We start from the raw sequence: 14,180 nt of genomic DNA, 5'->3' as shown, positions 1-14,180 counted from the left end.
AGGCCAAGGATCAAACCTGAGCCCTAGCAGTCACCCAAGCCACAGCAGGGACATCGACAGGTCCTTACCCCACTAGGCCACTGGGGAACTCCTGGGAGACGTTTTAATAAAGGGACGATTGACAAAATCCTGTGTGAGCAGGATTTAGGGAAGCCACAAGAAACAGGGAAGGGACCCAGGTGTCCCGGCAGTGGGGAGCTGGCAGCACCTTCAGGAACCCAGGGAGAGAGAAAGCGGCATGGATGGGGTCTCCCGTTGCAGCTGTGACTATCAGTCTGTTGTGACCTTTGTTCGCAGGAGGTAATTAGCCCATGGAGGGAGATGGGGAGTCAGTACCTTTCCTCCCCTCCTCTTCCTCCGTCTGATCTCCTGCCCCAGCCTGAAGCCAGATGGCAAGGGAGCGCTTTGATGGAGCCATGCAGCTCAGCCTCTGAGGCCACAAGACAACGTGGAGACAGTGGATGCAGAGGGACCAAGAGAAGACATCCAGCTCTTGGGAGTTCCTGTCGTGGCGCAGTGGTTCACGAATCCGACTAAGAACTATGAGGTTGCGGGTTCGATCCCTGGCCTTGTGCAGTGGGTTAAGGATCCGGCGTTGCTGTGAGCTGTGGTGTAGGTGGCTCAGATCTGGTGTTGTTGTGGCTCTGGCGTAGGCCGGTGGCTACAGCTCTGATTTGACTCCTAGCCTGGGAACCTCCATATGCCACGGGAGCGGCCCAAGAAATGACAAAAAGACCAAAAAAAAAAAAAGACATCCAGCTCTGAAGGAGCCCAGAGGCGAAAACATTGATAGGAAACCTATTAGACAATTAGCCAAGGTTACAAACGGTGGGTTCACAGAAGAGGAAGCCCAGGGATCTGATGGGCCTATGAAGATATGCTCATAATCACCAGTAAGGAGAGAAATGCAATTAGAACAAACACCATTGTGTCGTCTCTTTACACCCATTCAGTTGACAAAACTTAGAGAGGAAGTCAAACGCTGGCAAGGGTGTGGGGGAAATGAGAAACTTATGCACCTGCTGGGAAGAGTATAAATTGAAGTAACCATTCTGCAAGGTATTTAGTGGAATTCAGAATGCATGAAAATTGGAGTCCCCTGGTGGCTCAATGGGTTAAGGATCCGGGGTTGTCACTGCTGTGGCTCAGGTTTGATCCTTGGCCCAGGAACTTCCGCATGGTGTGGGTGGGGCCAAAAAAAAAAAAAAAAGGATGATTAGAAAGGAGAAAGTCAATTAAAAAAAAAATTGCAGAAGCTTTCCGTGCTGCCCAGACCGGGGTCCACACAGCGTTGTTCTTGATTCCCGTGGTAACTTAAAAGGGAAACTTTCGCAATGTCTGCAGCCCTGGATGTCCTGCAAATGAAAGCGGAGGATGTCTGCAGGTTCCTCACAGCAGGAACCCACCTTGCTGGCACCAACCTTGACTTCCACGTGGAACAGTACCTCCACAAAAAGAAAAGCGATGGCATCTACATCAGAAATCGGAAGAGAACCTGGGAGAAGCTTCTGTTGGCAGCTCGTGCCATTGTTGCCATGGCAAACCCAGCTGAGGTCAGTGTCACCTCCTCTAGGAATACCGGCCAGTGGGCTGTGCTGAAGTTTGCTGCTGCCACTGGAGCCCCTCCTATTGCTGGCTGCTTCACTCCTGGAACCTTCCCTAACCAGATCCAGGCAGCCTTCTGGGAGCCAAGACTTCTGGTGGTAACCGATCCCAGGGCTGACCCCCAGCCTCTCACAGAGGCCTCCTGTGTTAACCTGCCTACCATTGCTCTGTGTAACACAGACTCGCCTCTGCGTTATGTGGACATCGCCATCCCCAGCAACCACAAGGGAGCTCACTCAGTGAGTCCGATGTGGTGGATGCTTGCCTGGGAAGTTCTGCGCATGCGTGGCACCATCACCGGTGAACCCCCGTGAGAAGCCAGGTGGCCTGACCTCTTCCTGCTACAGAGACCCTGAAGAGATTGAAGAGGAAGAGCAGGCAGTGGCGGAGAAGGCTGTGACCAAGGAGGAATTTCAGGGTGAATGGACTGCGCCAGCTCTTCGGTTCCCTGCTACTCAACCTGATGGGTCTGAAGGCGTGCAGGTGCCCTCTGCGCCCATCCAGCAGGTCCCTGCTGCAGACGGGTCTGCAGCTCCCACTGCTCAGGCCACTGAATGGGTAGGAACAACCACTGAGTGGTCTGAAGTTCTTCCACAAACTCTTAAAATAGAAATGCGTGGGTGTAAAATAAACAGTTAAAAAAAAAAATTCAGGAGTTCCCGTCGTGGCTCAGGGGAAACGAATCCCACTAGGAACCATGAGGTTGCGGGTTTGATCTCTGGCCTCGCTCAGTGGGTTAAGGATCTGGAGTTGCTGTGAGCTGTGGTGTAGATCGCAGATGCAGCTTGGATCCTGCCTTGCTGGGGCTGTGGTGTAGGCTGGTGGCTACAGTTCCGATTGGACCCCTAGCCTGGGAACCTCCATATGCCGCGGGTGTGGCCCTCAAAAGACAGAGAAACAAAAAGTTGCAGATATTACGGGGCTCCCATTTTGAAGCAATGGGGGCTACTCAGCATCACCTGGGAAAGAATTTTCTCCGAGAACCTTGAACCTGAATCTAATTAAGCTTCAACTGCTAACTACCAGTTCATTGTCAATTTAGTGGAGAGGGGAGCACCTCCCCTGGTGTGCATTCTGTCAAATCCGGAAGCAGGAGGAGTTTACAGCCAATTTCCGGTTTCTTTAACGAATAAATGACAAGGAAAAAAAAGAGGGAGGGACTTAGAGATTAAAAGAGCCTTAAGAGGCGGATCCTCTCTGTGCGACGTGTGGAATGATGGATGCTGATTGGAACAGACCAATTGTAAAAAGGCAATACAGGAATATCAGGTAATTTTGAATACTACGTGGTTAAGGCATTATTGTCAATTATTTTTTGGTAAACTATTATGTGTCTTGGTGAAGTAAAAAATGGCAGATTATTTTAGAGATTCATGCTGAGATATTTACAGGTGAAATTACATGTCTAGGATTTGCTCCGAAATAATTCGGCAGTGTGTAGGGTGGTGCGGGGGCCACAGGCGGGGATGGATGCAGAAGAAATGAAACCCGTCACATGTTGGCAATTGCTGAGACCAGCCACGGTACGTCGGCGTTCACACTTGTTTTAACTTTGCTGCATGTTGTATTCACTCCAGCTCAATCAGAAAATGCAGGGCCGCAGTTCCCGTTGTGGCTCAGCGGAAAAGAATTCAACTGGTATCCATAAGGATGTGGGTTCGATCCCCGGCCTGGCTCAGTGGGTTAAGGATCCAGTGTTGCCGTGAGCTGTAGTGTAGGGCCCAGACACGGTTTGGAGCCCGAGTTGCTGTGGTGTAGGTGGTAGCTGCCGCTCCAATTTGACCCCTAGACTGGGAACCTCCTTAAGCTTTGGGTGCGGGCCTAAAAAGCAAAACAAAACAAAAATCCAAAAAAAGAAGGAAAAACAAAAGGGAGTTCCTGTCATGGCTCTGTGGTTAACGAACTCGACTAGTATCCATGAAATTATCGGTTTGATCCCTGGCCTCGCTCAGCGGGTTAAGGATCCGGCGTTGCCGTGGGCTGTGGTGTAGGCTGCAGATGTGGCTCAGATCTGGCGTTGCTGTGGCTCTGGTGTAGGCCGGTGGCTACAGCTTTGATTCAACCCCTAGCCTGGGAACCTCCATATGCTGCAGGTGTGGCCCTAAAAGTACAAAAAAAAAAAAAAAAAAAAAAAGCAGGGCCTGCAGATATGACTTAGTAGAAATATGGGGCATAATCGATTTTTACAAATGTAATGTAGGGAAGTAATATTTTGCTTTTACAGAAAAGATGGGCAGATTTGACTTCACTAAAATCGGAAACAAGCAATAGACTCGGATGACTTATTTGCAACATTTCTAGCAAGTAATTAATATCTGGAGTACAAAGAACTCCTGCAGGAATTCCCTTTGTGGCTCTGAAGTTAACAAACTCGACTAGCATCCCTGAGGATGTGGGTTCAATCCCAGGCCTTGCTCAGTGGGTTAAGGTTCTGGTGTTGCCCTGAGCTGTGCTGTAGTTCACAGATGTGGCTCAGATCTGGCGAGGCTGTGGCTGTGGTGTAGGCCTGTGACTACAGCTCTGATTCGACCCCTAGCCTGGGAACTTCCATATGCTGCAGGCGTGGCCCTAAAAAAGGACACAAATTCCCCACCTGAACTTCGGGCCCCTCTCTAAGCCATTGTCTTGTCTTCCTCTTTCCTCCTCGGGCTAGCAGTGCTTGGGGGAATAAAGGGAGGGGCTCTTTGGGATCTTACAATTTCGGAGGAGCTCAGGCTTGTCAGGGTGATTGGAGGTGGGTAAGGCGCCATGGGTAGGAGAACTCGGAAATATTTGGCTTACAGACCGACACACAAGTGTGTGTGCTCATGTGTCTGTGGGTAGTTGTACGTGTGTGTGTGTGTTTGTGTGTATATATGTGTGTCTGTGGATATATGCGTGCGTGTTTGCATATGTGTGCACACACACGCACGTGCCTGCTGGGAAGGAGAGTCCAGGGAAAGGGGACCATGTCTATCAGGAGTTTTCTTTTCTTTTGGTCTTTTCTTTTCTCTCTCTCTCTCTTTTTTTTGGCTGCGCCTGGGGACATGTGGAAGCTCCCAGGCCAGGGATCCAACCCATGCCATAGCACTGATGTCTCTGGATCCTCAACCCCCTGAGCCACCAGGCAACTCCCCGTGGGAGTTTGATTCCCCTGCCCTGGCTCTCCGGAGGCCGAGCTCAGCCCTTCCTGCCCCTCACCACCCTGCCTCCCAAAGGACCTCATTCCATCCCTCGGGACCACTCTCACCAGAAGAGACACAGGGCAGACTGGTTCCAGCCCTGTTCGTGCTGCCTGAGGCTGGAGTGATGATTCTTGGCAGCAGGAAGACCAACCAGCTCAAGGGATCCTCTTAGAAGATTCCCTTGTCTCAGCGGAGTCCGAATCCCCCAGGAGGCCTGTCTCGGCTTGAGGGTCTCCCAGAAGGATCTCTGCCTGGGAGAAAGCCTTGAGGAAGAGGGTTTTCTTGGGAGCTGGTTCCAGAAAGCAGGAGGGAGGGAGGGGGGAGAGGAGCAGAGAAGTGCACCCCCATTTGGTGTCAGAAGTGTGAATAGAGGAAACCAGTGTTTTAATAATTGTGGAGTTTCAAATCAGAAGCAGAAAGATGCAGTGAATAGCAGCAGGCCGGTTGTCCAAATCATTGGCCTCATCACTTAAAAAATATTTGATGGTGGGAATCATTTTTCTTTCTTTTTATTGTCTTTTTTTTTTTTTTTAGGGTTGCACCTGTGGCATGTGGAAGTTCCCAGGCTAGGGGTTGAATCAGAGCTACAGCTGCCAGCCTGCACCACAGCCACAGCAACCCGCGATCTAAGCCACGTCTGCGACCTACACCACAGCTCATGGCAATGCAGGATCCTTAACCCACTAAGCAAGGCCAGGGATTGAACCTGTGTCCTCATGGATGCCAGTCAGATTTGTTACCACTGAGCCACAATGGGAACTCCCAATAATTTATTTCTTATTTGTTACCTCCCTAAATTCTGAATGCCTGGGATGCTACTTCTCAAAAATATGGGTTTAAATATGACATTTCAGGAGTTCCCGTCGTGGCGCAGTGGTTAACGAATCCGACTAGGAACCATGAGGTTGCGGGTTCGGTCCCTGCCCTTGCTCAGTGGGTTAACGATCTGGCGTTGCCGTGAGCTGTGGTGTAGGTCGCAGACACGGCTCGGATTCCGTGCTGCTGTGGTTCTGGCATAGGCTGGCGGCTATAGCTCCGATTGGACCCCTAGCCTGGGAACCTCCATATGCCGCGGGAGTGGCCCAAGAAATGGCAAAAAGAAAAAAAAAAATTCAAAGCTTAAAATACTTGCCATGAAGTGAAACCCAGAAAGCTTCTTCCCTCTGTTTGAAGTCCTGTGTTTTACCAAAAATAAACTCTTTTGAAACAACTGTGGAACACATTCCACCTGTGTGGAAAATGCTTGTGGAAAACGTTTGTGGATTATATATATACATACATATATATATATATATATATTTTTTTTTTTGCATTTTAATACCTGCAGCATATGGAAGTTCCCAGGCTAGGGGTTGAGTTAGAGCTGTGGCTGCCTGCCTACACCACAGCCACTGCAACTCAGGATCCAAGCCTCATCTGTGACCTACACCCACAGCTCATGGCAATGCCGGATCCTTAACCAACCCACTGAGCAAGGCCAGGGATCGAACCCGCAGCCTCATCATTCCTAGTTAGATTTGTTTCCACTGCGCCACAATGAGAACTCTATTTTTTTAAAAAAATACTTCCTCTCTCGGAGTTCTTCTCATGGCTCAGTGGTTAACGAATCCAACTAGGAGCCAGGAGGTTGCGGGTTTGATCCCTGGCCTCACTCAGTGGGTTAAGGATCCAGCGTTGCTGTGGGCTGTGGTGGAGGCTGGTGGCTACATCTCTGATTGGACCCCTAGCCTGGGAAGCTCCATATGCTGCGAGTGTGGCCCTAGAAAAGACAAAAAGACAAAAAAAAAACCCCAAAACCCAAAAACCTTCCTCTCCCCCAATTCCTCCTTGGTGTCTCTCTATGGAGTGTAGAGGCTGCTGGTTGGGAATCACAGCTGACACCGTCTGATGAACGATAGAAGGAAAAAACCCCATCGAGGAACCGTGGGCGTGGAATTGTCCTCCTAAGGACGCCACACCAAGGCAAAAGCCTTGGAAAAATCCCCAGTCTTGGAACATTCTCCCTCATGCATGATGCCACCTTCTCAGTGTGGCTTGTGACTCCAAGTAGGTACCCAGTTGCTCTCAGGGACTTGCAGCCATTCCTGGGCTTCCTATCCTTCTCTACTCCCTGCCAGGAAGCTCAGATGCGCCCAGTGTGCCTGGCAGGTTGAAGGAGGAAAAAAATCCCTCCCACAGCTGTGGCCACTGCCTCCCCAACCTCCAGGAAAACAAACCCCTTGTGCCGTCTGGGGATACCTCCCCTCGTCATGGGGGGTGATCACGCTAGACTGCTCTGCCCAGGCACCACTGTTCCTTAGAAAATTCTTCAAGGTCCAGCAGTTCTCAAACTTTGCTCAGTTTCCTTGCCTGGGCACAGCCATGTAGACGGGCTTGTGTCCCGAGGACATTGCAGGGGCTCCTGCTTTGGCGTTATCCTTCCCTTGTCATGCTCCCTGTCCTTCTCGGTGAGCCACCTGAAGTCACTATAGTTAAAATTAGAATTATAGTCCTTTCATACCCTGAATTTCCTTGCTCCTCTTTCCCTCTGTCATTCTCACCAGGCAAAACTCCAACCCCAGTTTAACTCTTTATTTTTCATTTTTAATCAATTAAATTATCTTTTTTGGCTGCGCCTGTGGCATTGGGTAAGTTCCTGGGTCGGGGATGGAATCCAAGCCATGGTGGTGACAACACCAAGTCCTTAACCGCTTGGCCACCGGGGAACTCTCTCTCCAGTTAATTTCTTTTCCTCTTGCTCTGTTCCTACACCTGGGTGGGTGAACAGGCTATAGAAAGCAGCTCCAATAGCAACACCACCACGGCATGATGACCTGTCTGGCTTAAAAATTGTGACCGATTTCAAGTGACTCTTCAGCACTGCCTGACACTCCTACAGATTCTGCTAATCAGTCTGCCATCCTTCCATCCAAGATCGTTGCTTCATATTTTCTTTTCTCTCCATCTTCCTTACTTTTGGTTGATGGCCTTCCTTATTATTATTATTTTTTGGCCACGCCTGTGGCATGCAGAAATTCCTGAGCCAGGGATTGAACCCACGCCACCGCAGTAACCAGAGCCACAACAGTGACAATGCCAGGTCCTTAACCCACTGAACCACCAGGGAACTCCCAACCTTGCTTTCTTATTTCACTGAAGAAATGCCTCATGTCAGTGAGCGTCCCCCCACCCCCTCCTCCCTGGTGAACACCACACCTGGTCTCCTAGGCCACTCATCCCCTCTCCTCCTGCCAACCTGCCTTACAGGTAGGTTGGGGCAAGGTGACTGGCTTCCAGCTTGTACTACTCCTGTCTGGCTCAGGTCTGGCCATGACGCGTCCCACTGGGTCCTTCTCATTTTCTCTTTCCCCCTCCGTTGGCTAGATGGAAGGGATCCCGAGGAGGCCCTGATGGACAGCAGAGCCGAGGGTGGGAGAAGCCTGGACCCCGGGTCACACTAGTGAGGAAACCTGTCCTCCTTGGGACTGTGAGGTGAGTGAGAAATACGCTTTGTGACGCTAAACCATCCAGGTGGGTGTTAGGCAGCTAAGGAGGCTCACTTTCTCACCCCAGTTACCATTCCCGCATCTACACACACACACACACACTCACACACACACACACACACACACAGTGTGGGTGCAGGGCTTCCCGGCCCTCGGTACCCATGAGTTCTCTCTCCCTCCTGAATCATCCCCTACAAATTAGAATCAAGTCTCCCCCCATCTCAGACGCCCAGTCTCTGGAACACAAACCATTTCAGTGAGTTCCCAGCCTCTTAGCTTTTCTTTTCCTTTTTTTTCTTTGGTCCTTTTAGGGCCGAATCCGCAGCATATGGAGGTTCCCAGGCTAGGGATGGAATCCGAGCTGCAGCTGTGGTCTATGCTGCAGCTATGGCGATGTAACCCACTACTTAGCTAACTCTGATCCTTCTTTCTTTCTTGCTTTTTTCTTTTAGGGCCGCTCCCACGGCATATGGAGGTTCCCAGGCTAGGGGTTGAATCAGAGCTACAGCTGCCAGTCTACACCACAGCCACAGCAACACCAGATCCGAGCCACGTCTGCAACCTACACCACAGCTCATGGCAATGCCGGATCCTTAACCCACTGAGTGAGGCCAGGGATCGAACCCACGACCCCATGATTCCTAGTTGGATTCGTTTTTGCTGTGTCACAATGGGAACTCTTTAGCTTTTCTTGAGGGCAAAACTCTTGAAGAGTTGTCTTTTTCATTGTCTTCGCTTCCTCACTTCCTCTTTTTTAATAAAAATGATATTATATTTCAAACCTATAGGAAAACATAGGAAAAAAATTTACCCATATACCCAGCATCTAGTGTTCACAGATCTTAATATTTGCTGCATGATTTCCGAAATATTTTATTTTTTATTTTGTTTGGTCTTTTTGTCTTTTTAGGGCTGCACCTGCAGCATATGGAAGTTCCCAGGCTAGGAGTCGAATCAGAGCTACTGCTGCTGGTCTACACCACAGCCACAGCAATGCCAGATCTGAGACGTGTCTGCTACCTATACCACAGCTCACGGCAACGCCAGATCCTTAACCCACTGAGCGAGGCCAGGGATGGAACCCATGTCCTCATGGATACTAACTAGTTAAGTTCATTAACCACTGAGTCATGATGGGAAATCCTGAAATATTTTATTTTAAAAAACTATTTTACTGGAGTATAGTTGATTTACAGTGTTGTGTTGGTTTCAGGTGTACAGCAAAGTGGATCAATTTTACATATACATGTGTCCATTCTTTTTCAGATTATTTTCCCACATAGGTTTTTACAGAATATTGAGGAGAGTTCCCTGTGCTATACAGTAGTCCTTGTTAGTTACCTATTTTCTATATAGTAGTGTGAGTATGCTAATCCCGAATTCCTAGTTTATCCCTCCACCCCATGTTTCCCTTTGGTAACCATAAACTTTATTTGTGTGTGTGTGTGTGTGTGTGTGTATAATATTACATATATAAATACATATTATATAGATGTATGTAAGATTCCACATATGATATCATATGATATTTGTCTTTCTCTGCCTGGCTTGCTTTGCTTAATACGATAATCTCTAGGTCCATCAAGATTGCTCAAATGGCATTATTTCATTCTTTTTTATGGCTGAGTAATATTCCATTGTATATATGTACCATATTTTCTTTATCCAATGCTCTGTCGATAGACATTTAAATTGCTTCCATGTTGTGGCTATTGTAAATAGTGCTGCAATAAACATTAGGGTGCATGTATCTTTAAAATTTAAAAAAAATTATAGTTGATTTACAATTTTTGTTAATTTATTTTATTACTATTATTATTTTTTGTCTTTTCTAGGGCCGCACCCACGGCATATGGAGGTTCCCAGGCTAGGGGTCTAATCAGAGCTGTAGCCGTTGTCTATGCCAGAGCCACAGCAACACAGGATCCAAGCCGCGGCTGTGACCTCTATCACAGTTCATGGCAACGCCAGATCCTTAACCCACTGAGCAAGGCCAGGGATTGAACCCACAACCTCATGGTTCCTAGTTGGATTCGTTAACCACTGAGCCATAATGGAAATGCCTATAATTTTTTCATACAGTTGATTTATAATTTAAATTATAGTTGATTTACAATTATAATTGATTTATACAGTCAATTTCTGCTGTATAGCAAAGTGACCCAGTTATGCATACATATATATACATACATTTACATGTTTTTCTCATATTATCTTCCATCATGTTCCATCACAAGTGATTTATATAGTAGGATCTCACTGCTTACCCACTCCAAACGCAATAGTTTGCCTCTGCTAACACCAAACCCCCAGTTTGGCACACCTTCCCCGTCCCCCTTGGCAACCACAAGTCTGTTCTCTATGTCCATGAGTTTCTGTTCTGTAGACAGGTTCATTCATGCCATATTTTAGATTCCACATATAAGTGATATCACATGCTATCTGTCTTTCTCTTTCTGACTTCACTTGGTGTGAAAATCTCTAGTTCCATCCCTATTACCACAAATGGCATTCTTTGGTTCTTTTTTATGGCTGAATAGTACTCCATTGTGTCTATGTACCACATCTTCTTAATCCATTCATCTGTTGATGGACATTTAGGTTGTTTCTATTTATTGGCTATTGTGAATAGTGCTGCAGTGAACAGGGGGTTTCATGTATCTTTTTTTTTTTGTCTTTTGTTGTTGTTGTTATTGTTGTTGTTGTTGTTGTTGCTATCCCTTGGGCCGCTCCCGCGGCATATGGAGGTTCCCAGGCTAGGGGTTGAATCGAAGCTGTAGCCACCGGCCTACACCAGAGCCACAGCAACTCGGGATCCGAGCCGCGTCTTCGACCTACACCACAGCTCACGGCAACGCCGGATCGTTAACCCACTGAGCAAGGGCAGGGACCGAACCTGCAACCTCATGGTTCCTAGTTGGATTCGTTAACCACTGCGCCACGACGGGAACTCCTGTTATCTTTATTCTAATTTGTCCATTCTGTTTCCATCTTCAAATACTGTCCCAATATTATTTATAGTAGTCTACTTCTTTTTAATCTCTGCCATACCTTGAGTTATAGCTTCTTTTGAATTCCTTTTCTTTTTCTTTTTTTTTGTGACCAGTGTTTTCAGATAAGGTCAATTGCAAAGAAACACCTTTTGGCTTTGCTAATAGTCTGTTTTCTGTTTAATTCATCTTAGTTCTCATCTTTCTTACCACTTTTCTGCTCTCTTTAGGTTATTCTCTTCTTTTTCCAACTTTTAAAGAAGGCTACTTAATCTTTATGCTTTTCTACTTGAAAGATGTGAGAATATGAATTTTCTCCTGTGTCCTCCTTTTGCTGCATGCTACAAGTTTTGATGCGTAATGTTTGCAATATTGCTCAATTCTAAAGATTTAAAATTTGTTGTTATGGTTTTTCTTTGATACGATGTTAGAAGTAGGTTTTAAAATTTCCAACTGTTCAGGAATGTTTACATTTATCTGCTTATCAATGGCTTCTTACTGATTGTCATTTGATGAGAAATCTATATGATATTCCTTCCTTGAGATTTGTTGAGACTTGCCTCTAGCCTTATTTTATTTTATTTATTTATTTTTTTGGCTGTGCCTGCAGCATGTGGAAGTTCCCAGGCCAGGGATTTGACCCACCCCTCAGCAGTGACTTGGGCCACAGCAGTGACACTACTAGATCTTAAGGCGTAGTGCTACAGGGGAAACTCCCTCAGCTAATTTAATATAGATTCCGTATGCTCGAATAGACTGTGTAATCTTTAATTCTTTGGAGCAGGGCTTTACATGACATTAAATCAAGTTTTTAGTTCCCGTTGTGGTTCAGTGGAAATAAATCCAGCCAGTATCCGTGAAGATGCAGGTTCGATCCCTGGCCTCACTCAGTGGGTTAAGGATCTGGCACTGCCATAAGCTGTGGTGTTGGTCACAGATGAGGCTCGGATCCTGGTGTAGGCTGGCGGCTACAGCTCCGAATCAACCCCTAGCCTGGGAGCCTCCATATGTCATGAGTGTGACCCTAAAAAGCAAAAAAAAAAAAAAAAAAAATCAAATTTTACACTTGGATTTTTTCAAATCTTCCATATCTTTGTTATTGATTTATTTACTGTTGGTGGGGGAGGTGGTGATCAATCCACCAGTAATTGCAAGAAGCATGTTGCCGTCTCCCACCCTGATGGTGAATTTGTCAGTTTCTCTCTGTAGTCCTATCACATTTTTCCTCTACATTCATTGAGGTTATTTCACTGAGTTCATATAATTTTACTCATTGCATTCATTTAATTTTACAAGTGTTCTATCTTTCAAGTAATTGAATCTTTCATCATTTTATAATGAGCCCGGAATTCCCATTGTGGCTTAACAGCTTACAAATCCGACTAGTATCCATGAGGATTCAGGTTCGATCCCTGGCCCCGCTCAGTGGGTTAAGGATCCTGCGTTGCCTTGAGCTGTGGTGTAGGTCGCAGACTCGGCTCAGATCCCAAGTTGCTGTGGCTGTGGTGTAGGCTGGCAGCTGCAGCTCCAGTTTGACCCCTAGCCTGGGAACTTCCATATGCCACACTTGTGGCCCTAAAAAAAAAAAAAAAAAAATTTATAATGAGCCCTTCTATCTCTGAAGTGTTCTTTCTGTGGGTCCAGCATCACTGGCCAGTACATCCCTCTAGGAACGTGGATGGAGCCTTGGGAGCAGCAGCCAAGGCTGGAAATGGTGCCCAGAGTGGAACAGAAACACAGGGCAGAGATCCCGGTGAGGATGAAGGGAACGTGGCGCGGAGGAGGGACTCGACAGGCTGGACCAGGTGAAGGATGTAAGGCGTCCAGCGGTTGACCGTTTCTCACGTGTGTGATGCTGGTTTATAGCAGGTGACCTGTTTTGTGCACCTGCGATGCACGACAGTCACCTTGTGTCATGTATCAGGTTGGGGCAGCGGGATCTGGTGGAGCCAAGCAAAGCCAGAAAAGATCACCAGACCACGGGGCTACTTTCTGTATTCATCAGAACGCCCTGTTGGAAGGTGACAGAAACAAAAAGGAGAATTTCTTGACTCATAAAGCCCAACCTGGTGAAGGACAGGGGCGGACCTGCTCTTTGAAGCTTCTGGAAGAAACCCAAACACCATGAGGATTCTTTTTCTGCCTGTTGGTGTCTTTCTCCCAGGCCCACTTGTCCCCGAGGCCCATGGCCGTGGTGCTGGCCCTTCTGTTTTAACGTCCTCAATTCTCCAAAAGGCACTTCCAGGACGAACACACAGACAGCAGTCAGCCTCAAGCGCTTTCCTGTGAAATCACGAAAAGAGCATGGAAAATTCCATTTTAAATAAACCTGGAAAAGAGACGTAGCCACAGATAGCACAGTTCCAGCTGTCCATGGGCCGGTGATTAGGAGAAAGGGAAGGTGTGGGACCATGACAAGGAGCTGGAGGGGCTGCAGCTTTCTGGAAGCACAAAGATGCTTCTGGAAGGTGAGCGGGCCATGCAGTTGCATCCTGAGTAGAGCAAGAAGCCGGAACTGGAGGGACCCGAACTGGAGGGTCGTTATTCTGTCCACTGTCTGTTGAGTGAAGCGGAGGAGTTGGGGGTCCTCAGAGACCCCGCCCTTGAGCCTTACTTCAAGGAAGCAGACACGCAGAGAGCCTTTGGGCTGTGACGCTGGCAAGGACACTGGGCAAGTACTGGCCTAGGAAAATCCAGCTCATTTGTGACAAGTCCCAAAAAGTAACCAGCACAGCGTTGAGGCCGTAGACCAAGGGGGTGGGGGTGGGGGGATGTGGAAAATGGCTGTAAAATTCACAAGGAGGGGGAGAGTGCTCACCGAAAAAGTTTTGCCATGGAGCCGTTGAAAACGGTCCCTGAAGACTGTGCGAGGAATTTAAGCAATTTAATTGAGCAAATCCTCCAGGCGAAGGAAGATAATAAGGCAGAAATGCAAG

At 47.6% G+C, this 14,180-nt stretch overlaps 1 pseudogene; it reads left to right on the top strand.

The window, feature by feature from the left end:
- Positions 1-1,334: 1,334 nt before the first annotated feature.
- On the top strand, positions 1,335-13,744 carry LOC125113900 (40S ribosomal protein SA-like; annotated as a pseudogene).
- The last annotated feature ends 436 nt before the right edge of the window (positions 13,745-14,180 follow it).

This window comes from Phacochoerus africanus, chromosome 14 (genome assembly GCF_016906955.1).
Source record: "Phacochoerus africanus isolate WHEZ1 chromosome 14, ROS_Pafr_v1, whole genome shotgun sequence".
Taxonomy (NCBI): Eukaryota; Metazoa; Chordata; class Mammalia; order Artiodactyla; family Suidae; genus Phacochoerus; species Phacochoerus africanus.
Note: the sequence above shows the minus strand (reverse complement) of the source record. Positions and strands in the feature narration are given on the sequence as shown.